General features: G+C 36.7%; 1 protein-coding gene across 1 annotated transcript in view; it reads right to left on the bottom strand.

Annotated features, from left to right (window-relative positions):
* LOC5579187 (glycerol-3-phosphate dehydrogenase, mitochondrial) overlaps window positions 1–23,621 on the bottom strand; it is a 74,483-nt gene extending 50,862 nt beyond the window's left edge. The window contains exon 1 of the mRNA XM_021851074.1: window positions 23,416–23,621. The gene's annotated coding sequence lies outside the window, so the exon portion shown is untranslated. The remainder of the gene's footprint in view (window positions 1–23,415) is intronic.
* Between the last annotated feature and the right edge of the window lie 440 nt (window positions 23,622–24,061).

Genomic DNA, 24,061 nt, shown 5'->3' with positions numbered 1-24,061 from the left:
TGCGCCGCGGCGCCCTGGGGCGCCTTAAATCTTTTTCAGGGGCGCCATGGGCCGATTAAAAGTAAGGCCTGGCAAACCTTCTCAACTTATGTTATAGGGGGGCTGGGGGCAAGAAGGACACCTTAAGATATATAGGTTCAAATCATGGTTGATTAGCACAATTTTTGAAGATTATTCCATTGTAGGGGCAAGCTCAGCTCTTGTTCTAAATGATGTTATCGATAGATTTCAAAAATATAAGAAACACATGATGATTTGAGATTTTTGAAAATGTCCCTTCTTATGAGGTTTCTAAACGAGGCACGGGGCAAGAGTGCCACTCGTATGGGGCAAGAAGACCACCAGAGCAAAATGCCACAAATTTTGTATATTATTATTTCCTCGAGTAAATGAGAAATTGTAGAGTAAGTAAAGATAAAAACTGAGGGATAAAAGTTGACTTATAGTTAAAAAGTAATTTTACGAAATTAATTTAGTTTTCATCTTATTTGGCTGTAACAATAATAGTAAAAATTTTCAGAAACCATTTTGAATGTCCAAGAAGGTTTATTTTGATTTTATTTAGTAGGAAACATTGATTGAATGCAATATTAAACAAGAAAAATAAAAGTTCATTTGATTTTATATGAGAAAATCGCGGTGTCCCTCTTGCCCCATAAGACATACTGTTATAATATATGTAAAATTTAATGTCAAAGGGACTTTTTCGAAAAACATTCCTCACAGCTATATTAAACAATTGAAAATCATCAATACTGTGCGGAAAAACCAATATGTTTTGTATTTATTGGGAGTCAAACCTTGTTTTCCAGTCTAACATTCTTATAATATTTTGCAAATTTTGCGTTGGAGAGTTAAAGACATTTTTCTAGTTTTTTATACTTAACATTTTTAACTGTAATATTTACACAACCCTCAATTAGTACTCTATTTATACTTATCCTGCGTTAAACATCAAAAAATTGATTGGAACTACGTGAAATTTGAGGTGGCACTCTTGCCCCGGGTGTCCTTCTTGCCCCATGTCCCCCTAATTGTATTACATTGATCGAAAGCATCAGACGAAAGTTGAATACGAAAATCGAACAAAGAAGACAATTAAGCTGCTCGCCACAGAAGTTGAATGCAACTTTTTGGGAGTGAAAACATTAAGATAGCTTTGAGATATCGCTCACCAGTTCAAAAAAAAATTAATATCTATATTCAAAGTTTTTCAAATTCCATGTTCCTAATTTATGTTGACAAACATTGTAAAGGTATATACAGTAGACGTTCGGTAACTGCAACATGTTTACGTTTCACTTAGCGAACGAAATTCGATAACTGCAACGACTGACAAACGTCAACAACCCATCAACTGACGTAAAATGAACGTGAAATTCATTTGACTGTTCATTTGGGCTAACAGGGGCTAACATGGCGCACCATTTTGACGTTTGGTGGTGCGATAACTGGAGAATTGTTGCAGTTACCGGACTTGCAGTTAAAAAGCATTGCAGTTAAACCGTTTGCACCGACCGAACGTCTACTGTAATAGAGTTTTCTGTAGGATTAGTTAGAACTTTCTCAGAGTTTATATATTGATGAAGTTCTGAAATAACATCCTCTATAAATGATATCAAATTGTTATTACGCTATAGTCACAACCTTGCTGGTTGGGATCTCAGTAACAAATAGATCTTCAGGCTGGATGGAGTAACATTGTGTTGTTAAAAGCTCCACTATGATTTTTTCATCTTGCTTGCTTGCTCTTCCTCTGTTTACCTGTGTTATACTACACATTTTCATAGAAACGGAAGAACTTATGTTATTAATTGTTTAAGAGAATTGCAGCCCTAGGCTGGCTCATTTCTGCGATCATATGTCAAAAAGTAAACTAACCTGGAAAATGCCATAATTTTTATTCTCCTTATCAAAATTAAAGTCGCTTAGTTATATCGAGAAGGGGGTTTCACAACAATGGGAGAAACAATTCAACTTATCTTATTTCTTATTCTGATGCAAAAATGTTAACCATGTTGAAATCTTTCGCAAATGTAAAGACATTTTTATAGCCTCGAATTGAAAGGAATCCTTTGACGATTTTTTTAAATCCTGCTTCGATCAAAATTTGTCGTTTTTTCTATTTTTATGCTTTTACAATACAAGCGGCGCAAATTTAGCAAGAATTTAAAGTTCACTACAGGATCCAGAAACACCAGAAACTGTGATAGTTCAAAATATAATTTAACATTTTTTGCAGATTCCTATTTTTGTAAAAAAAATGTGCAATTGTTTTTCATATCAATGATTTTATTGAATTATCAAAGAACGTACTTTTTGCAAAAGTAGATTTTATTCTAGCATGAAAAGTCTGGCAGAAACTTTGTCGAAAATATTCATATTTTTGTATAAAATGATAATAGTGCGCCGCGCTTCTGATAAAAAATGTCAAAGGGCGCCGTGATTACAAAAAGTTTGGGAACCCCTGACATAAAGGTTCATGGGGGGAGGGGGTATCAGATTTCTCACGCGCCATACAATTTATATTTTAATTTATTTTTATTTCTATACAAAAATCATAAGGGGCTGTGTACAAGACCCGATTGCATGACGTTAACTACGCTGCGTCCTCGGAAACAGCTCCAAATTGCCGTATTGTCAATTATTCGTAATTAATCAATTATTGTATGATGCTATGAGATGAATTAAGAGATTATAGCAAGTATGTGGTAAACACATTAGGGAATATTATACAAATAACCCTTTAAAACACATTTGTTGGCTCTGAAAAGGGCCGATTGAATTGTTGAATTTGCGTAACACGGACACATTTTGACGGCGCACTGGTTTCAATCTGCATCGCCCGATGAGATTTGCGGTGCGGATGACGATGTGCGCTTCAACAAGCGGCTTTGGTCGATTTTCTTCAGCCATCTCGTACAAATTAGGGAATATTACACGGACGGTGACGGCTGTGCCGCTCGATCTAATGAACCAGAATGATCGCGCTAGCCTCCCGCATGGCAATGACAGCGGAGCACTGGCTGGTAGCGACGATTTCTGGCCGAAAACGATTATGCTGGCTGGTGCACTCAAATGAGCGGCTTCAGTTGCTGCGGCTCCGAAATGCGTGGTTCTTCGGTTCTAATGCGTGTTGTATTCGCGTCCTATTGAAAACTGAACTGAGGACGCGAATGACTCTCGAAATTTGCTCGCCGACCGTGTTCACAGTCTGACGGCAAAAAGAAGAATGAGGGAAGAAGCAGGGTGCGGTGCGCTTTTATAGTGGGAAGCGGAACCGAAAAATGTGCTTGAACGTGATTGGTTGGATAAGAAAGGGGTCAACGTTTTACGATATTTCAATAGTTTGTTGCTTATAATCAATAGTGTCCTCCATTTGGATCTACGCGTAGATAAATTTCCAATCGATTCATGGATAAATATTGAAAATCTATCGATAAATGACTGAGTTATTAGCGGTCAAAACCTGACCATTTTTCGTTACATGCTCAATTTTTCGTTTTTCTGAATTGTACCCCCATATGTTGCCGTAAGACGTTATCCAACGTCAAAAAAGTAAGAGGTTGTTTCCGAGATACGACCGCCAAGTTGACGTTGGATAACGTTAGCTTCTTCTATTTCCTGATTTAGGACCGTCACGAACTTATGAAAGATTTACCTAGAAATCTAAAAATCTAATCAATTTTCAAAGTATTTGTTGCATGTCAATTCTGATCTATTATGGATATTGAGTGTTGAAAATAACACGGTCTCCCGTGTCACCTTAAGACCGATCTGCGATTCCAGAGCATGACCGTCATGGCCCTGCAGGAAGCGAGCGTGGCCTAACTAGTCAGTTTGTTTGAGGATACCAACCTGTACGCGATCCACGCCAAGCGTGTCTCCATCATGCCGAAGTACATCCAGCTGGCTCGTCGTATCTGTGGCAAACGCGCTTAAATGGCATTGAAGCACAATTTCAAACAACAACCCTTTGCAGGGCCAGAATTGATTAATTAATTTATTTAGTTATCAATTGTAATTTCGAATGAAAAGTTTTCAACGGAGATAAATGGCAAACAAAGTTTTATCTAGGTTCCCAAAAAATCTGAATCAATCACATCCAATCACCAGTAATGTCGCTCTTCACGGTGGAAAATTCTCACAACTCTTTCAAAATGAAATGGTCGTCCTGAAAAGGACGGTTGGGGCTAGTCACCGTCGAACGAACTGGGTTGTCAATCTATTGTTATACAGAAACACACCAAAAGATTACCGAAGACGATTAAATCGAAATGCGGTCGGTAATTTTGTGCTTCCTTGTTTTCGTTGGTTTTCTCACTCCTTCGACGGCAATTTTCAAGGTTTCTAGACGCGTGCTCTACGAATTTGATGGTCTAGCTGGATGCCCATGGCCATGATGAGCGATTTCACGGAACCTGCAGCATTTAGCTTGGGTTGGGAATAAACAAAGGCAGAAGCAGCGGCAGCGACGAATGTGTAAAATTTATTCCGATAGGAGTTCTTCTCCAATTGCTGGTCGACGATTGACTGATGTGCGCGGGGCTCATTGAAGCTTGGTTGGCTTCGACTGAACACGATAGAATAAAGAGGAGTAAGAAGAAGGCCGAAAGGGGCGTTTCCCTTTGCATGACGAAAGTGGCTAAGATATCGAGCAATGATGTCTGTGCTAGGAATACACAAGAAAAATGTGCTTTTCTATAGAAAATAAGATATGCCTTGATATGTATCAATTTTTCAAAAGTTTATTCATGAAAATCAATAATTTTAATTACTGGAGTCGATTTGTAGAAAGATTTCTAATATTCAATGGTTAGCTATTGATAATCAATAGTTATCTTTAGTATGAAGGAAAATTTCTGATCCATGGATGCCAAAATGATGAAAAGTGTTCGATGAGAATTTCTTTTCAGAAGCATTCTAAATGTGTCGCAATTTTGTTACATATGTTATCATAATATCGTCCCCTTGATGCTACAACTAGATAACTTGATATTTGAAATTTTTGACTTCAATATGTCAAAACATTATTATCAATTAGATCTGCAAAATATCCACAGCTCATAAGTGTGTGATTAAAAATACATAAGTTGATATTTACTTTCCAATCAAATTCTCTGCGATTAGCCATCACCTTGTACAACGTGCATATTTTCAAAGTTGCACATCTCAAAATTTTGATTTTCGAGTTATCTAGTTGTAGCATTAAGGGGACGATATATAGTAAGTCTAAGAAGCTGTTGGAAATGCCACTCTATTTTACAACCGTTGTGAAACGTTGAACACTCTCCCCGACGGCACTGCAGCTACGTCCGCGAATACAGTATCAAATTGTCGTGCCATCAATTATTCATGACAAATTACATTTTGTATGAAGCTGTGAGATTGATTGAGAAATATAAGATGTAATAAGGTCGGAAATATTATTCTTTTAAGTCTTTTCAACACTTTTGATGGCCCTGAAAAGTGATTTGCTTATACGACGAACCAGCTAAATGTTTCGTGACGTGGATGGCGCACAAGACCAGCGGGTTGTGGATCACCACGCATAAGTCGGAATCTGGAAACGAAGCTCATTCTTGACATCTTGTGCGATTTCACCAATCCGACGCTCGATTAGCAGCAGCTCCTCGGATCAGCAACTCAGAGGGCCTGCGGTATTTCGTTCCTAGCGGGCTTGCTTCTTGACCACCGAAACTGAATTTATTACGAGTCGAAATCTGCAAGCGCGGATAAATTTTCGGCAGCGATGACCATGGCTTGGGCGCTTCTCTAAGCCATCGTCATCGCCACCGCAAATCAATCTTGCGTCTTCCTCCTCCGACGACACAAATTGGACTGAGACGCGGGTGCAAACGCAAAGCGAGAATGACTCGCCCGATCGTGTTCACAGTCCGACCGCAAAAAGAAGACTGAGGGAAGAAGCAGGACCGGTGCGCTTTTATAGTGGAAAGCGGAATCCAAAAATGTGCTTGGACGTGATTGGTTAGATAAGAAAGGGGTCAACGTTTTACGATTTTTCAATAGTTTGTTGCGAATAATCAATAGTGTCTTCAATTTAAATCGACGCGTAGATAAATTTCCAATCGATTCATGGATAAATATTGAAAATCTATCGATAAATGACTGAGTTATTAGCGTTCAAAACCTGACCATTTTTCGTTACATGCTCAATTTTTCGTTTTTCTGAATTGTACCCCCATATGTTGCCGAAAGACGTTATCCAACGTCAAAAAATTGAAACTCTTTTGATTTTTCATGCAAAATGATCAACTATATCTCAGTTATTGATGGACCGATTTGAATGAAATTTTCACAGAATATCAGACATAACTTAAATATTAACATATATTTTTGAGTGATTTTTCCAATCACACGTTGAAAAGCAGTAACGGTTTGACTAAAGTGAATTTTTTGACGATTTTTTATAATTGACATAACTAAACATATTGAAGGAATAGCTTCATGGTATCTTCAGCAAAGTTGTAGATTTTGACGAGATGAATAAGTTTGCTGAAGGCAGTTTTTGTGTAAGGTCAGATTTTAAGATAAAAAGTTTTGAATTTTTCGTCGAAAATTACAGTTTAGTCAAACCGTTATTACTTATAAACTTGTGATTGGAAAAAATATTCAAAAATATATGTTAAAACTCAAGTTACATCTGATGTTCTGTGAAAGTTTCATTCGAAAATATTTTGTATGGAAAATCGAAAAAGTTGCAAATGCATGTGAATAAATTGGGGCCTTCCTTAGCCGAGTGGTTAGAGTCCACGGCTACAAAGCAAAGCCATGCTGAAGGTGTCTGGGTTCGATTCCCGGTCGATCCAGGATCTTTTCGTAATGGAAATTTTCTTGACTTCCCTGGGCATAGAGTATAATCGTACCTGCCACACGATATACGAATGCAAAAATGGAAACTTTGGTAAAGAAAGCTCTCAGTTAATAACTGTGGAAGTGCTCATAAAAACACTAAAGCCTGTCCACGTTAAATTTCGGACACCCAAATAATGGCAGCAAAAAAAAAGTTACTCATAATTCAACAAAAACAATTGTTTATTTCAGAATAAAAGAGTTATATCTACAAAATAAACAGTTGACAAGGATGTTAATCCTTCTTTCTGTAAAATTCTCGAACTTTCTGTGGTACACCCGCCATCCGTGTCCGAAATTGATCGTGGACAGGCTTTAAGCTGAGAAGCAGGCTCTGTCCCAGTGAGGACGATAATACCAAGAAGAAGAAGAAGAAGAAGAATAAGAAGATGTGAATAAGTTCTCAGTTTATTCGACAAACCAGCTAAATATTTCATGGGTGCACAACAGCAACAGGGTAGCGGATCACAGGGATTTAGTTGAAATCTGGAAACGTAGCTCAATCTTGAAATCTTGAGCGATTTCACAAACCAGATTCTGGATTAACAGCTCAGCAGGCTTCTAGCCCCGAGGTACTTCTCGCTAAGCATGTTCGGAGGAGCTCTTACCAGCTCGAAAGCGGAAATGGAATGAAACTGAATCCAACGAAGGCAGCATGTTTTATAACCTTGGAATAGCAGATGATGCTCCTCCCTTTTGTGCTCTTCGCTTTCTGATCGACCAATCTGGGAAATGGGTATGTGCCAATAATGTGTTGGGCTTGGAATTACTTGAAAATTGCGGAGAATACTAATACGTGAGAAATTGGTCGAACATGAATTGTTGGAATGATTGGCATTCCCTAAATATTCAATACGAGCTATTGATAATGAATAGTTTTCTTTATTATGACGGTAAATTTCTGATCCATGGGTGCCAAAATTATTACAATTTTTCAATGAGAATGTCTTTTCAAAAGCATTCTGAATATGTCGCAATTTTGTTACATGGGATAATTTTCCTAATCAAATTGTTCCCATAAAATATGGAACATAAAAGGCGCTGTTGGAAAAGCCACTCTATTTTACAATATTTGTGAAATGTTGAGCACTCACCCCGACGGCACTGCAGCAGCGTCCACGAGTACAATCTCAAATGGTTGAGTCATAAATTATTCATGACAAATGAAATTTTGTATGAAGCCGTGAAATTGATTTACGAATATTAGAAGTTATAAATAAAGTCGGAAATATTTATCTTTTAACTCTTTTCCACAAATTTGATGGCTCTGAAAAGAACCGATGGCTTTGTTAGCTTCGATGTTGTTACGGATAAATAACACTGCTCGGACCAGCAAAACTCAGGGGGCTTCTGGTATTTGCTCCTAACGGGATTGCTTCTTGACCACCAATGATGATTTCATCACGAGTCGAAATTTTGAAGCGCGGGTCAACAGCTCCTCGGCCGATGAAATTTGCGGCGGCGATGACGATAGCTGGGTGAACGCAAACAAGCGGTGAACCACAAAGCGAGAATGACTCGCCCGACCGTGTTCACAGTTCGACCGCAAATTCACCTGTGGACTGCTTCCTCTTCTTCTTCTAGGCGGCGGCAGCGGTGATGGCTGTAGCTTCGGACGGCATCTTCTCTCGCTCGCTCGACAGTTTGATTTGAGCGAAGCAAGATAAACGGGGGGGGTCGATCGCTATCGATGTCTGTGCCTGAGAAGCACGCCCGGTCAGAGCAAGCCGATCTGTCGCCTGCTGAGGTGCGGGCCAATCGGAGAGTGAAAAGCAAATGACGTCAAATTTTCTCTAGCCACCCCTATTTATAGATTTGCTTGAAATCAACGTTCTATTTTAAAACAGTTATTAAACTATTTGGACAGGTATGTGGGATTCAGTGAGTAAACGACATGAAGCTTTGATGTCTTATCTTTCGATCGAGGTGCTAATCAAGAAATTTCGTTAAGCCAGCGAAAAGTTATAAACGTTTAAAATATTTCATGCCAGCGTAACGCTCTTGGTTTTGAAATTCCAATTTCACTCCTGTATAGAGAAGAAAGACGTACTTCTACGTCAAAAATCCCTAAAAACTCCCCATCTTACCAACGGCTAACTGTTTGCTGCCGCGCGGGAGATGACTGACAGTTCCATTTCCGTCGATCCGCGCACAGCCAATGGCCAACACATCGGTTACACATAGCATGAGTGCGACTTACACAGAATTTTCACTCAGCCAGAGAGTCCTGCATTGTTTGCCTCATTCTGTGTAGTTTTAACACATGCGCTGCGTTGAGCAGTCTTCGCGTGAACGGGCGCGGTACAGACAAAACTCGATCTTCCGAAGAAAAAAGTGCCATCAAGAAGAACGAGATCGCGAAGCGGTGGAAGAGCTGTTCCGCGCTAAAGACACACGGAAGTTCTACGAGAAGCTTAACCGTTCGCGCAAAGGCTTTGTGCCACAAGCCGACATGTGCAGAGACTGCGACGGAAATCTTCTCACGAACGAACGTGAGGTGGTCGAAAGGTGGCGGCAGCACTACGACGAGCACCTTAATGGTGATGTGGCCAGTAGCGGAGGTGGCACGGAAATAACTTTGGGAGCACGCGCGGACGACGAAAGACTTCCGCCTCCAGATCTCCAAGAGGTAGAAACGGAGATTAGACGGTTGAAAAACAACAAAGCCGCTGGAGTGGACCAACTTCCGAGCGAGTTGCTAAAATACGGTGGTGATGCACTGGCAAGAGCGCTGCACTGGGTTATTTCCAAGATTTGGGAGGAGGAAGTATTTCCGGAGGAGTGGATGGAAGGTGTCGTGTGTCCCATCTACAAAAAGGGCGACAAGTTGGATTGCGCCAATTATCGTGCGATCACAATTTTGAGCGCCGCCTACAAGGTACTCTCCCAAATTCTATGCCGCTGTTTATCACCAATTGCTAGAGAATTCGTTGGACAATATCAGGCAGGATTTATGGGCGAACGAGCAACAACGGACCAGATATTCGCCATCCGCCAGGTGTCGAATTGAGACGTCTCCTACGTACAGCAGAGGCCACCCAGGCCTTAGCCTGACTGGTACGGTACGGTACAAGAAAGACGACAAGTTAGATTGTGAGAACTTTCGAGCAATTACCATTCTAAATGCGGCCTACAAAGTATTATCCCAGATCATCTTCGTTGATGTCCGAATGACAACGGATCAGATTTTTACCGTACAGCATATCATCCAAAAATGTCGTGAATACCAGGTCCAACGCATCACCCTTTCATCGTTTTCAAGACGGCATACGATTATATCAAACGCGTAGAGCTATGGAAAATTTTGGACGATAACAGCTCTCCCGGAAAGCTCATGAGACTGATAAGAGCGACTATGGAACGTGTGCAAAGTTGTGTAAAAGTTTCAGGCGAACACTCCAACTCGTCTGGATCGCGCCGAGGACTACGACAAGGTGATGGGGTACGATTTTTACGAGATCCAGTCAATTTGTTTGCTTCGCGGATGATATGGACATTGTCGGACGAACATTTGAAAACGTGGCAGACCTGTATACCCGCCTGAAACGCGAGTTGGACTGGTGGTGAATGCGACTAAGACAAAGTACTTGCTAGCTGACGGGGCCTTGAAATACGGAGGTGCATCATCTGTAGAAGTCGGGCCTACTATGGCCTCCAGAAGAAGCTGTGGTCAAAAAATATTCACACCCGCACCAAATGTACCATGTACAAAACGCTCATAAGGCCGGTAGTCCTCTAGTGACATGAAACGTGGACGATGCACGAGGAGGTACTTAGGACGATGCTTGACGATGTGCAGGAAAACGGTGTATAGCGGTGAAGGAAGGTGAACTATCCGTACGGTGATCAAAGCTGGCAGGATACGATGGACATGGCATGTTGCAAGAATGCCGGACAGCAATACTGCAAAGATGGTGTTCGCATCGAATCCGTTTGTTTCAAGAAGGCGTGGAGTGCAGCGAGCAAAGTGGGCGGATCAAGTGCACAGCGATTTGGCGAGCGTGGTGCAAAACTGAGGATGGATAAATGCGGATTCGAATCGAGCATGGTGGTGTGAAATTGTTGGTTCAATGTTATCTGTCTAGATGTTAACTAAACATATAGAATAAACATCAATAATGGTGCGAACACGGCACTGCCACTGTTAGGTGGATTAATTCATTGAATATAGTTGCTGTATCACACCTATTTCCTATTCGATCCAACCAGTTATGACATAGGATAGCCACGATTTTATAATCAGCAAATTGTGCATCCTCTCTATAAAATTATAACGTGAAATGGATACCGTGTTCACAGTTTTGCACCAGCATGGATATAGTGTAGAAATGTATTGCCCTGAAATGCCATTGCAGTACACTTTCTCAGACACCTGTGAGAGCAAACAAACATTAACAGATAGAATAGCGCCATCCAACATCGCACTGTCGAGACAAGGTCATACACATCGCACTAGAATAACGTTCGCGGAAAATAAATACAAGAACCAAGGGAAAATATTGATTAATTTCAGCGGTCGCTTATCTCGTCAAAAAAAAAAAAAACCATCACGAAGCGCACAAATAACGATGAGAAAGTAATCTCAGTAGCGGCGAGAGCTCACAAAATGTGCAGTTGGATGGCTTCCTAAAAATACGCATCACAATCGCAACACCCTTTTCAGCTGCTGCGAGTAGGATTTTTCACACCTACGCTGCGCCGGAGTTAGGGTGTGACTTCATTTGAATTTACATATTTTGACTCTCAGCATTCAAATTTGTTTGTTCAGAATTTGTGTAACGCCTAGATCTTATTAATTTGATTAGTCCGCAAAGTTTAATACTAGGATTGCAATTTAATTTTTGTGATCCACAATAATTAAATCAACATGTTCCCTAAAGTTCTTGCTTCAATTGCTTTAATTGAATGCACTTTCATACCCCCAAAAATAATATATCACGTCAATTCATCTAGAAAAATGTGTTTTTGTCCTAAAATAACATTTCTTTTTAATGTGTTTGAATCCTCTGAGCAGAATCTCAACAGAGAAACAAAAAAGTAGAAAAAAAATAGTAGTATCGTGGACACGAGTAAATGAAACTGAAGAAGGCTACAAGTGGTCGTCGAAATACGCGCATCTGTCAAAGGTAAGCAATTAGGGTGGAATTAAAAGGTACAAGGTACTCCAACCTACATTTTCGTTTTTCTATAAAATAACATATTTTGTAGAAACTAATTTATGCTGTTATGGAAATTAGCCACGTGTTTCAAAATTTCATCATAGATTTTATTAGATAGACAACGCATTGCTGCATATTGTTCTCTAAATTTGAATTTGAAAATATAAAATTGTTATTTAAAAAAATAATAACATTTTGTTCTACAATTATAAAATGTATTTTCTTTTAGTAGTTTTATTATAATTTACCTATTTTAAAACTATAAATTCAAGCTACCATCCAAAGTGTCAAATTACTATCTCCTACAAAATTTCATCATAATGTAAGACGGTATAACTTATGAGAAGCAGTGATTTCAATTCACCTATCCCACTTTTCATGAAAATCCAAATGTTTTGGCTTACAACTACAGTCTACCTTTCTAAAGAGATTTTATTCAATTTTCTTCGCTGAGATTTATGGTTATGATTTAACATTCTCAAAACCCCATACTTCCTTGTAATATCATCATTTTTGTAGGAGCGATAGGCAAACAGTTTCAATACTAAATAAATCGCACTCGCTCTTCTCGCATGAGATGGATGGATATGGGTTATGAAAGGGGTCCGCGTGGTCTGTAGGGATTTGAATTCTAAACTTGTAATAAACTCAGTTATTGGGTCACCAAGTGGCTCGGTAGCTTAGTTGGTAAAGCGCTCGTCTAGCATACAAGAGTCCTGGGTTCAAATCCCAGCCGAGCACGTGGATTTTTTTTTCATAATTTCACCCATAATTTGTCCATCTTTACCACGCGTAATGAGTTAATTAATTTAATAACCATGCGGATTGTATTACCGAATAGCTCAATATAAGCGTCAATTTATCATTTTTGTTTTACTAATAACAATTATGACTCTGCAAAGAAACGAATTTCAACGTTTTTAAGCGATTGATTAAAAATAAAGCACTTGAAAAAAACTCAACTTTTTGTTGGCAATTATCGACATCCGCAAAGAATACACCTTTTACATCAATATTTTTGCTGAGTTATTTCAGTTTACGTTTCTAACCCATTTCCATCCCAATTACATTACAATTACATTGGTTCAGCTGTGCAATTCCGGGAAATTGGGGTTAGTCTAGGTACCAGAATGGACCGTGAAGTATTTAATTTTGAAACAAAGAGTATCTACTCAGTTGTGCGATTTGTTCGTGTGGAGATCATTCACCTTCCCTTAAATGGAACGGTTGTCCCCGTTTATTTTCTCATAAAATTGAAAAAAAAAACATCTAGGGTAGGTGTTCCAGTTATAGACATAGTAGTTCCCTATTTCGCCATACGCAATAATTTGAATTTCTCCAGATTTTAAAAGTTTTTGTGTTTTTTGGCAGTAAGATAAAAGACATATCTTGATGTTAAAACATTCAAACAGATTAAATATATAAAAATTATAGAAATTCCACATATGGCCAAATAGGGAACCACTATGGCCATAACTGGTACACTTTCCCTATCACGTTATTCATACGTGAACAATCTGATCGCCGTAATTTTTCGATTATCTTCAATCCCAATTCTGCACAGTGGGCCTGCCCATTTTAATATTTCTAACATATTGACGATTTACTGCAAATATTAATACCGTTTTGATTCATATTACGGACACTTAAGGCCTCAGTGAAGCATAACTCACAAAAAAGCATGTAAAATAAATCACTAAGTATGATTCCTCCGCGTTATCGAACCTTCAAGCCCCTTAACTTTCGAATGGTGAGTGAAGATTTTGATTCCGAAACATGAATAATTTTAAATAAAAAGAAATGTGTGGAATTTACATGATTCTTATTCCGGACGCTTCCCTACTTTTGCCTCATATTCCGGACACTACGATTCGAATTCCGGACAGGTGAAACAAATCATGGATAGAAAAGTCAAATCATCAAATGAATTCGTTAATCCACTAGAGAGACACCTAAGGAAGTTGGGTATTATAAATTTTCATGGATATCTATGGAAAATGCTTGTTAAAACGAGCCTTGTAAGTGAGAACTTTTGAACAGCGAAAATTGAAACATTTCGTGTGAAATGTTTCCCATACAAAGTAGAGTGTCCGTAATTTGAAGCTGTCCGTAATATGAATCAAAACGGTATTGACAAGAAAATAGTGGAGTTATTTCCGGCATTTCCAGTATGCTTTTCAATATTGGCTGTGCAAGCGCTTAGAATAGAACAAAATAGAATAGAAAACTAGATTTTTGTCACTCCCCTTTGCTTCTAATACTCTGAATCGTGGAATATCCATGAAAATAGGCAATTTCTTAAAGTAGTTCTGCATTCTTTAGTAATTCATTCATTTTGATAAATTGAACATAATTATAAAAATGTTGACATATGAATTGTTTTCAACGATTCCATATTTAGTATACACTGCATTCTACTTGCATATATCGTTTCTAGAAAAATTCGCGAATTAGGCGAAACTGACAAAATGTACACCATTTAAAAACTATAGCGGTGAAATTGTAGCTTGATTGTCTATTCACTGCACTTAAACTTTTCCCCTTTCGATAATTTAACTATTCAAAAAACGCAAATTTGTAGAAGACGAAACTTTACCTCATGCAAAACCACACACTGTATTGATTACGCCTGTGTTTTTGTTTATCAAAGTGATGGGCACATCTGAAATCGAAATCAAACCACGGCGAACTGCGAACGGCGAACGGCGACACTGCAAACAAAAAATAAACAAGGCGTACATGACGGGCTTAATAGTCCAATCCATAGGCTGACCATACGTACCGTATTTAACGGGACAGTACCGTTTTCACGACCTTATCGAGCTGTCCCGTCGTATTATTGTAAAAGCCAAATATGTCCCGTATTTTCGGAAATAAGATACATTCCTCACAACATAATTCAAACAATTTTAAAAATAATCATAACTTACTTATCTTTGTTTTCAATAGTTTTCAGTTTGTCAGTCAGAGCTATATTTGAGTATACTACGAGTATAATATTTTATTAAAATGTTGTGTGATCCCTCTTAACATGACAATATTTTGCTTATTATTATTATTATTTGCTTTATTTGCTTTAAGTAATATTTCGTCCTTGGCGAGTGCCCCACTATCTTTTATGCTCATATAAATAACAAATTTTAATCAAATTTAGGTGAAGATACGAATTTTCCTAAATTTTGCCTAAGTAAAGCTGGAAGTCAGTTTTCTACTTGAGTATATAATTTTCTTAGATTTGGTAAGCAATTGATATTTGTTCATATCTCCTTCCAAACGTTCGTTTGTTTTTTTTTACGAAACTTGACTCTAAACTAGCTTGTTTCTGCCTTTCTAGAATCATGATTTGGACCAACATATTGAGGTTATTCTCCGAATATATCACCAATACAAAAATAATTTATTGGGTTCCAAAAAAACCTAAGAGATTTTGAATGATTGAGTGAAGAATGACGTGGTTTAAAAAAAAAACTTTCAAATCATAGAGAATTTATCTAATCAATTTTTAACATTATATTTAACAACAATTAAACTGTCTTACAATACATCATTCATAAAACTAAATTCTGAAAAATAAGTTGTTAGGAAGATTACAATTTTCAATCAAAATCATCATTCAAAAATTGACTCAATTTTTTTATGGATAGGCCCTACTCTTAATAAAAACCAGGAGCAAATTTTTTATTTAAAATTCAAGAATTGTAGCTCATTTTCTTAAGGCTATACAGAATGATAACTTTTTTTGATAGTAAAATAAATGATTATAGAAAATATATGCTTTAATGATTTCAATTTCCAATGTACATTCAGTTTTGAACAACTTTAACATTTGCCTTGAATTTTTTAAAAATTGCATACTTGGTTTTGACCTTGATTTCCAACTATTTTGTTGTTTTATTTATATGATGCAGTGGCTTAGCCAGAAATTATTTCTAGGAACAGTAGGGGTCTTTACAAGAAAATAAATTTTTGAGCAGCATACACAAAAAAACACTTTTTCAAACCCCCCTTTTCTTAAATACGTTCAAAACTGCGAAGCCATTCATATTGTATATTGCAATACCAAATTATCTCAGATTCATGCATAAAAATTGAAAAACAAGAACATCAAAAAACAAATTCCGGATAATCGAATCCCGGATAATCAAGTCTCCGGATAATCTAGCCCGACCTGTATATGCATTAGGTGGCGTTTGATTACTACTCATTATTTACTTTACTGACAGGAAATAGTATTCACTATGTAGTTCTAAAAGAATGTTGTTTCACAGAGATACATTTTCTAAGAAAATTGTTGTATTTCAGCACATTATTTAATCACAACAAAAATAAATTATCTACAATATGTATGGTTCGGAAAAATGTACGAGTGAGCTTGTAGTAGAAGATTTTAACCCTCTAATACCCAAATTTTTATTTTCGATTTAAGTATTATTTTTCATTATCTAAAATCGTTCTAAACACGTTTTGGACATTTATTTATTTTTATTCGCAAATTTTCAAATTTTGGTTATTGATTTTTATAATTTTTATTTTTGAACATCCCTAGCTTTTTTCATTTTTTCTTGAAGCCTTTTCTAGTTGTGGATTTTTGGCAATAATAAAAATTTAAATTGTTACGGTATTTTTAAAAATATTAATTTTTTAATTTTTTTTCGGAGCGTATTTTATTTTACGTGTAACTAACGGAAAAAACAGGTTTGAAATGATTTTCATACCACCAGGCTCTTCTTTTGTGATAGGTTAATCGTAGAAAAATATAAAAGGTACGATTTTTTATATTACACGTTAAATGAAGCTCAGGCATTTGTAGGTTTTATAAGAATGCAATTTTTCAAACAATTTCTAAAAATACAAAAAAGTTTCAAAAGTCATAAAAAACTATTCCTATATGCGTGTTATGAGTTAAGGTATAAGCCAAAAATAAAATCATTTTGATTTCCGAGCTACGAAAAAATACACAAAATTTCAAAGTGTACCCCGTCTAAAGGCGGGGTTGGGTATTAGAGGGTTAAATATGGATGAAGATTGTCTACCTTTTTATAAGCCTATGTCCCGTTTTTGTTCTTCATGTGTCCCGTTTTTGTTCTGTTAGCTTATGGTCAGCCTACCAATCCAGTTGCCTGCGTAGTAGTGCAATGTTGACAAAATTTTCTTTGTTTGCTGTGAGAACTGTCACAACATTGCTTTTGCTTGCTGTAAGAATGCAAATATAAACAGAATTGCTGCAAAACATCCACTTCCTTCTTGGACTGACGTTGACTGAAAGTTCATTGACGTCAAACAAACATCAATACGTTTACATTCTGAGGAAATCGACTTGTTTAAGATTGATTGTGCGTTGGTATTCGTGGCAGTTTGCTTGGAGATCTCTATGGTAATTGTCACGCCTAATGGTATGGGTACCCTAGTGTAGATGTAGTTGTGAACCTTAGAGGAAAACAATATGCACTCTGTCTCGAAAAACACCCAGTATCCGGGTGTAAATTTTTCAAATTGGGTAATATTTCCATATGCATTTTGATGAGTCTGGAAAGCGTGTGCAAGTTTCTTTGAGGAAAACAAAAACAAACTGTGTATGACAAGCGTATGCAACACGGAGAAAAACAAATGGTAAAAACAACCAAATTGTAGCTATTTTCAAACTAAAGTTTAGGTTAAATATTGCACAACCAAAATTTTAGTTTGATTCAACCTCCCACGTTGTCTGAAACAAACATTTTGTTTGTTTGTTTTCATCTTTACTTTGAATTTAAACTCAACAAAAGCTTGTTTGAAACAAACTAAATATTAGTTGTTTCGTTTGACATTTGTGAAAACAACCAAGGCTTTAGTTTGTTTCAAACTAGAAAAATCAGTTTGAGTTTGCCAATCTTAAGTTTGTTTCAAACTAATCCGTTGTTTGAAATTAACAAATCCCTGGTTGTTTGTAGGTTCATTCCATTTCTTTTTATTTTTTTTGTTGTAAATAAAAAAATGCTGTATCATATAAATATATAATTATTTTCCAAAATTTAATTTACAAAGCTTATGTATGCTACAGTTCATTGAAAAAAAATTGATGCTGCTGTGGCTATGGCTTCCGGAATGCGAGAATTACACGAAAGGATTCCAATTCGTGCCTCTGGCCACTGGGTGTTTCCAACGAAGAAAGAAAAAAATAATAGATATTTAGTCTGAGATAAGACAGTAAATATGTAATGCACTTGATAATTACCTTGTTTCTCCGTGCGTATTCATCACAGTATTTGAGGAAAAAACCTGGTGCTCCACATCCGATAACATGCAAAGATATCGTCGGATAATGCAAGCAGCCAAAATCCCTTAATGGTACGATTCTCTGTCTCATTCCTGATACAAAAAAACACAGTACACTATAATTCAATTAAATATATCGCTAAGCGGAAATACATCCGATTCTGTTTTTGCACGGATTTTTTTTACACGGCCGTGCAAAAAAAGTTTCCATACATTTTTTTTTCGCCAAAACCTTATTATTTGCATGAAACGTCGAGAAATGATGTTACTTTTTTGCACGGTTTTTGAAATTTTGAACTGAAAACTTTTTTTGCACGGTACGCATCCCCCGTGCAAAACAGAATCGGGTGTAATGAGCGAAGTATTATTTGTAACTCACCTTATTACAGAATTATCGAAAATAATTTCGCTATAATATTTGCCGTCCAACGAAAAATTGTCAAACACCGAGAAATCCTTCTAGTAACACTAATTTTAAACAACCTAATTATTGGTGAAATCAACCTAGATTTTGGTTAGAGGAAAGGCAAATCTTGATTTGAAACAAACATAATCTTTGTTGAATTTACAAAGAAACTCTACCTTAAAACAACCTAATAAGCAACATTGAATCAAACGAAGGTGGTGAATTAAAAACAACAAATTATGGTTTAGGAACAACCAATTTGTTGGGTTGAATATCAACAAAAAAAATTAGTTGTTTCAAACTTGTCTGTTTTTTCTCCGTGAAATGTTCGTGTGTTCAAATGTCACTAAGCTCTATTGAAACCAGAATGAAAACACGGCGCAAAAGTAATAGGCGACACTGAAAATAATATCGATTACAGGCTCATAACATTGGGCGATACTGGCATTCTTGAGTGCGTTTAAGGCAAAACCTTATAATATTTTTTTATTACGAAATAGCTAGGAAAATTGAAGGAGATGTGTATTAAAGTGAAATAGTTAAAGTTGGAGTATATTTTCTACAATTGGGAATAAAAATTGCACATGAAAATTTCATTGGTTATTTTCTCATTGTTATTGATTTGTCAGATAGGCCCTTATCGCGAATCCCTCTCGGTTTGTAAAACTCATGTGAGGTATAATTCTTCGGTAGAATCATATGTAGTCATGCAAATAATTGTTTCAAAAAGTTGATTTATTTACGCAAAAAAACACTAAACTTTCTATAAGCAAATGAACAATAGAAAGGAATCACTCGTCAAGCATTTAAAATGTTTCAACGGAAAATATTTATTCGAACTTTCTATGAGTAGGTCCATTCTATTCCGATCAATATTACTTCGCTGATCAATGAAACTCAGTTTAAAGCGTAGTATGCACTTCAACAGAAAAGTAATCGCCTATCTCGATGCGTGGGGAATTTCTTGCAAGAAATTCTCAAGAAAAGCATTTCTCTTGGATCGCAATACGCAGTTGAAAAGAAATGTCAATTCAAATGGAGCTCACTGTAGGAAATTTCTTGACTATTTCTTGGGCAGAAATTTTTACTTTTCTTAAGCTGAACAGCATACTTAGCTTAAAAATACAATTGACGAAACGATTCGGTTGTCAAAATTGACGAATGTCTACGGACAATGCAAAATTTCCTTAGAAAATTGTCCTTCTTAAAGCGTATTTCGCGAGGTAAGAGTACCCGAGGCAAGTGGGACATAAAAAACGATTGTTCAATATAATTTAAAAATGTCAATATTTTGCAATTCCAACAACACGGTCACATTTTGGTGACATATTTGCTGGTGTGTGCATGAATTTGATCGAATATTTTCGAAATTGTGAAAACCTTGGAAGAAAGATGGACAATGAGCCATTAGACGCAGTTACCTCGCTAAACGGGGCAAGTGGGACACATCCAGTTTTATGCGTCAAACCACATCTGTAACTTATCCATTGCAATAATAGGATTGATAAATCATAGATTTTCAATTTTGAGTACATATTTGATATACATCAACCATAAATACGTAACGTTTCAGAAAGAAAACGTAAATATAAGGTTATGTCACATCGCATTTAATTTTAACTGAAAATTCCTCATTAAAAGCGTAAAGAGGTAAAAAACATGTTCAAAATATATCATTTATAAGTTATCAATCGAAATGTAGCACGTGAACTTTCAATAATTGACAAATTTTTAAATACTTTATTATTATTTGTTATCACTGTTATGCATATCGGAAAACCACTTAATGAGGTGGAACTGTTTTCAGCAACTACTGAATTTGGTAGAAATATCAAATAAAGTTCAATAAAAATAGTATAGAAATCGTTTTCATGATGTATTTTAAATTTTATCTCTGTCATCGTTCAATTATTTTTTGCGAGCCAATGCAGATGTGAAACGTGTCACAATTTATCATACAAGTTGAAAATGGTGCTGAGCTGACAACTGTTACATGGAACACATGGTATTAAAAATAACAATAATTTTTGTACTAAATACTTTCCTTGTCATTGTATCTTCAACTTTCTAGAAGAATACCTTTTTAAAAAAATTTCCTCAACGAGCTATGACGAAATGTCTCACTTACCCCGGATTATTACTTGCCCCGGGGTTCCTTAATCAATTTTCAAATAACTCAAAAAGTAAATTACTTTTAAGATATTGGCCTTCATATTTCTCATCAGGGGTCATGCTTTAAGTAAGTGGCGACATTTTCAATATTACTGATCATTGTTTACGGGGCCTTCCTTAGCCGAGTGGTTAGAGTCCGCAGCTACAAAGCAAAGCCATGCTGAAGGTGTCTTAATTCGATTCCCGGTCGGTCCAGGATCTTTTCGTAATGGAAATTTCCTTGACTTCCCTGGGCATAGAGTATCATCGTACCTGCCACACGATATACGAATGCGAAAATTGCAACACTGGCAAAGAAAGCTCCCAGATAATAAATGTGGAAGTGAAGCTGAGAAGCAGGCTCTATCCCAGTGAGGACGTAATGCCAAGAAGAGGACGAAGAAGAAGAAAAATAAGATCATTGTTTACATGCACGCAGAAGAATTTCTGTATGTTAAGATTACAATCCTGTCAATTACTCTTATTTACGCACAAATAGTTTTTTCGAAATAAAATTAACTTACGCCAACACTAAAATAACGTCAAATCAAATACACACACTTCTTTGATTGAGCTATCCACTTGTATTTATAACAATTATAATTTTGATAATTATCACTATTCTGAAACATTCACCTCCCTAGACTTCAAATCATGCTCACAAATCAACTTACTTCTAACTTGCAAGGAATAGTGTAGGTGCTAAGATGACCACCTCTCACACAGGAGACCACATATCAAGTTTGTCGACTCGCCTTTTGTTTTCATTTTTGCAATGTTTTTTTAGATCGATAAAGCAGCACCGAATCTTTTCAGATATGTCGATACAGCAGAACCAGGGGGGTGGCAAGAGCCTATAATTACCAACCCAACATCGATTCAACATGGCGTCCAGTGTTCTTGTTTTGATTATTTTGCGATGGACAAAACAACGTTTTTATGGGTAGGAGACATCAATGATACCTCGCTGATGCGTAAAACAATGAACAAAATTATGAACAAATGAAAAGCGTATTAAAATACGACGATGTAGTGCGATATGTTTAATTGCCAGAATCTAGCACTAGCACCGTATGAGCCGTATACTCGAAAATCAGGAGCAAGGTTAGGGCAAACCGACCAGAAAGTGGGTACCAAAACGCGAAATACCAAAACGATGTGAGGAAGAGCCGAAATGTATGCAGGATGACAGTCGTGTCAGTCCTCTGAGCAGAACAAAATGCTGAGTAAACATTGCAAAATATTGTAAACTCAATAAAATTCACTTTGAGTCAACTAAAATATAGTTAAATTTTGACGTTTGATGTTTGTAAATTCAATCAAAAATATAGTTGTCAATAACTATATGGTATAGTTATGTTTAACAATATACTGTCAATTCAACTATATTTTTAGTTATCTCCAAATTAACCTTAAAATATAGTTAAATTGACCGGAAAAATGATTACGAACACTATATTTTGTTCTCCGTGTGGGAGATAAATGTTACCCCATATCAGCTAACAAACAAATCGCATAAAATACCTTCTAGTAGACATGTTGCCACGATGAGAGGGTTTCCAATAAATTGGTCAGATAAAGTTAAGTATCTAGGGCTCATGCTAGATAAAAAAATAACTTTCAAAAATCACATTGAGGGTATTCAAGCCAAATGTAACAAATATATAAAATGTATGCATCCACTTATTAACAGGAAATCGAAACTTTGTGTGAAGAACAAGCTTTTGGTCTTAAAATAAATTTTCAGAACCAGCCATGTTGTATGCTGTACCAATATGCTACGGCAAATGAAACGTAATATGTTGTTAACAATTAATTAGTTTTACCGAATTAGGTTGATAGTGTTTTCTAACACAGACCACCTAGATATAAGAAATTATTGTAATGTTTATAATGATACTAATAAAAAATCGCATAATATATTGATTTAACCATGCTTAAAACATTAAGAAAACAAAATACAATAATAGTTACGAGCGATGGGTGCCAGTACTTGTTTTAAAAATATAAAACTTGCAACATTTGAATTTTCAAATAAATATCCAAAAATGTCTGATTAGTAAGGTCTATCATGGGCCACTCTAATTAATCCCACACTGCTGACAGTCAGCTGTAAAGAACACCAGGAGGATTAATTTCCTCCGCCGTTTGTTCAATTAGGTGATAGCCATGGGTACTATTATTTGTATTTGCATGTACCAACCGAACCGTTCTGCCTTTCGTCGCCTCTCGCCCAACCTCTAAACCACACAAACATTCCCCACCGTGAGATAAGGCGTAAAACGTGAGTTTGGGTAGATAATTGTCAATTGATGATGATTACCTTATCGCGCTCGTAAACTCGATTCGCTTCGTTTTCAAATCTTCCGCCCCACGTCGTACACCACTTAAAAACGCACAATATTTATGCCACTATCGCAATCTACGGACCATCGCATGTCCATTGAGAAATCGCAAATAAATAGTCCACAGTCAAGTACACTATCGGCTACTATCAATTCACGTGCAATAGTAAATAGGCGGCGATAATGAGCGATAGGCAATTTGCTGGGATTGGAAAATTTCGCTTACCTGCTACTGTTGCCCGATTCACTGTTTCTCTCAATTCTATTTATGCTTCCCGTTTTTCACTCGAGTGGGTTTGAAATGGAAATTTACCTAATGACACAAATATATTAATTGCACATTTCTTCCTTTCAGTATTTATCACCACACAGTCCCAGAAATGAATTTACTCTGATGGTACGTAATGTCATCGTGGATTTGTAGATATAGGTACGATACTTGACAAAAGGGCTTCACCATATTACAGTTCCGGATTGTGGAAAGTACGCATGTGCAGATTCATTCTTGTGTCGTACAGTGTATCTCTAGGGTGAATGAAGGAATTTAAGCTGGCAATAGGTGGAATATAAAAATCGCTGTTAGTAAATAAACTATTTGAAAATATCATTTCGAACAGAATGGTGGTCCACATCAACGAAAATTCAAATTTTGCCAATGAACAGTTCGAATTCCAACCTGGACATTCGACCACTCATCAACTTTTACGTGTAACAAATTTGATTCGTTCCAGCAAATATGAAGGTTATTCTACTGGTCTTGCTCTTCTAGGCATAGGGTTTTACACTAGATGAAAATTTAACTTTCGAAAATCGTATGAGGGCATGCAAGCCAAATGTAACACATATATGAAATGTCTTGATCCACTATTTGA

This window comes from Aedes aegypti, chromosome 3 (assembly GCF_002204515.2).
Source record: "Aedes aegypti strain LVP_AGWG chromosome 3, AaegL5.0 Primary Assembly, whole genome shotgun sequence".
Classification (NCBI taxonomy): domain Eukaryota; kingdom Metazoa; phylum Arthropoda; class Insecta; order Diptera; family Culicidae; genus Aedes; species Aedes aegypti.
The sequence above is the reverse complement of the archived record's forward strand: the minus strand, read 5'-3'. Positions and strand labels throughout refer to the sequence as shown.